The sequence below is a fragment of the Adiantum capillus-veneris genome, chromosome 1 (assembly GCF_014529385.1).
Source record: "Adiantum capillus-veneris isolate H3 chromosome 1, ASM1452938v2, whole genome shotgun sequence".
Lineage (NCBI taxonomy): Eukaryota > Viridiplantae > Streptophyta > Polypodiopsida > Polypodiales > Pteridaceae > Adiantum > Adiantum capillus-veneris.
In genome coordinates this window covers 42,540,845-42,543,639 of record NC_140931.1, presented here as the reverse complement: position 1 = coordinate 42,543,639, position 2,795 = coordinate 42,540,845, and the positions used below count along the sequence as shown (strand labels likewise).

General features: G+C 45.3%; 1 pseudogene; it reads right to left on the bottom strand.

The window, feature by feature from the left end:
• Positions 1–573: 573 nt before the first annotated feature.
• Positions 574–2,561, bottom strand: LOC147464606 (uncharacterized; annotated as a pseudogene).
• Between the last annotated feature and the right edge of the window lie 234 nt (positions 2,562–2,795).

Sequence of the window (2,795 nt, the reverse complement as noted above, 5' to 3'; positions counted from 1 at the left end):
ATTCATGCGGCAAGTATAGCTCATTCAAGATTGGGGAAACAATTATCTGTACTTGAAGCAAGTGGGATCAATCACAAGGGTTAATATGAAAGATCACATTTATAGAGATGTAATAAGAACACCCATTCAGGAATTTGACTTAGTCTCTTCAACCGAATCAAAGCTTCCATCTTGGTTAAACAAAGAGACACCTGTTTGGATGTGTGGAGCCTCATAAAACGGAAGTTTAAAACAAGAAGAATGTATCTTAAACAAAGGAATTTCAGTACAGATGAAGCATATGTACCTGAATCCTTTCCAGAGCATTTGTTTGAGCCATTTGAATGGACTCAAATTTTGGCAACAATGGATGTATGTGTGAATACGTCTATGCCTACTCAATTTTGCAATGAAGATGGTTATGACATAATTCCCATACAAATGATCTCAACCATTTACATTGAAGATGAAGTTTAGGAACCCAAGGACTTACTGAAAGATCAACAAGTCTTTTTAGACCTCTATTATGATGCTACTGATGAGTTTGAAGAACATCCAACTACATCTAATGATTTTGGGTTAGAAAAAGAACATGTTAGAGCCTAACTACTCATAAAAGGAGGAGAGGAAATGTTTTTTGACTTTCCAAACCAAAAAACAAGAAGACAGAAATGGTATAGAGAGACACAAAAAACTTGAAATCTAGACCTATGCCATCAATTTTTAGCAGAACACAGTTTCTGATGCAGATAGATACACATGATTGTGTCAAAGACAAAATCACGGGTAGATATCCTTCAGAACAAACAAGGAACATAAAAATATCGAGAAAAATGAGAACGGAAACTCAATCAAAACCCAAGCATCAGGATGATGAATCATCCATGACACAAGTTGAACGAAAGAAAAAATATCAAGAGTTGAAAAAAACTCTAAAGGAGATGTATACCACTGAAATGAAAACAACTGAGGAAGAGAGTAAAGATGTAGTGAGTGTTCCATCCATTACAAGAAACATACTCTCCAAGACCGAAAGATCATAGTCGAACAACCTGTAAGAGAATTAAGAAAACAAGATAAATTATATGGAGGACCTCAAAATGCAAAGAAAATAGATCTAGCCAAACCAAGAGAAGAGCCTAGACCTGCCTACATTGCGAAGACTTGACTGAAGAAGAAGAAGAGCTTTTGCTAAGCTTACTGAAAGAATACCGATATATTTTTGCTTGATCTTATAAAGATCTCAAGGATGTTGATCCACAAATTTGTCAACATACCATACCTATGAGAGATGAGGCTAAGCCAAGTAGACAATGTTGGGATGGGGAAAATGAGCACACACACAGTACACAAACTAGGTGCCTCTCTATAGCCTAGCAGATATCCTACACCCCAAGCCACACAAAATCACGTACACACGCACACTATCTGCCAACCTTCGCACCATGGACTTGCCTATGAACAATCACGACTACCCACAGTCACACATGAGCACTTCAACAATAAACCCACCAAAAAACCATCATAACCGACACCAATGGATGCATACAACTCCTCAATCTGTAAATGCACTCATAGAGGGAGGCAACACACGCCTCGACCACTCATACAAGCTGTCCGCACAAATATCTCTACCTCCCTCTCTGCTCACAGACACACAATCCTGGAGCCACAGCTACCATGGGCATACGGCAAAGAACCCGAGGCAAAAAATATTGATAGAGAAATCGACCAAAAAAAACACAAACACTATGCATCACATCAACCCGATCAATACAAGGGTGGCGACTTCGATAATGGCCGACTTCGTAGCATAATGCTTCAGGCAGTTTGATACTCTCCTCAATGGCAATCTCCTTCCAGGCTTTCTCACAGCAGTGCTCGTGGAGGTCCTTCTCTTCTACTCACGACCGAACTCCCCTTTTCGCTTGAGCACGGCCACCTGTCCTTGGCGGCACCTCTTTCTTCATGAACTGCGGCCCTTAGCCCCTGGCTTCAACACCTCCTCTTTCCTGGCATGCCATGCTTCCCATACGGCTGGAGCCACTTCCCTTTCTCTTCTCTTGGCCAGCCCACCACCTGGTGTCCAACTCGGCCGGCTCCTCTGCAGTGCCCGTCCTTGCCCTGGCGGCCTCTCACAAGCCAACCCGCCTCCTCTCAGCTGCACCACCCTAACCTGCAGCTCCTCCCCGCCTTCCAAAAACCAGCCCCTGGCGGCTTTCCTTCTTCTCCTTGCGTGGTCATGGCCACGACAAATGACCCCGTCACCTGCTCTGTCTCCCTTCTTGCTACTCTCTGGCGGCCACCCCTTACTACAAACTGGCGGCCCTTCCTTGCCTCGCAAAAGGTGTACCTCCTCCTATTGCGCTGCTCTGCAGCAGTCCTTTCAACTGCAGCCCCTTGCCATCTCCTCCTCGACTACTGGCCCCCCGTTTTGGTTGCCTTTGTGACCCCCCACTGGCGCAGCCTCCATCTGCACTACACCACCTCCCTTTACTTCTGATGGCGCATCCTCTTGCGCATGCAAGCCACCAGGCGGCTCTCCTTTCCCCATCAACTGCAGCCCGCAACCTTGTTGGCATTACTTCTTTCCCTCTATGCTCGTCCACTGCAGACGGTCTTCACCCTTTCAACAGGTGGCGCCTTCCCCATGCAAACTGCAGCGCCCTCGTTTTTTTTTTTATAGCATGGCCATCTTTAAAAAAAAAAACCTATCTAGCGACTTGGGCTGCCTTCGCACGAGAGGCAACCCGCGATCGATCCTCCGTGTATACGTTCGCATCCCTTACCATAACCTGAGACCATGCTTTGGAACC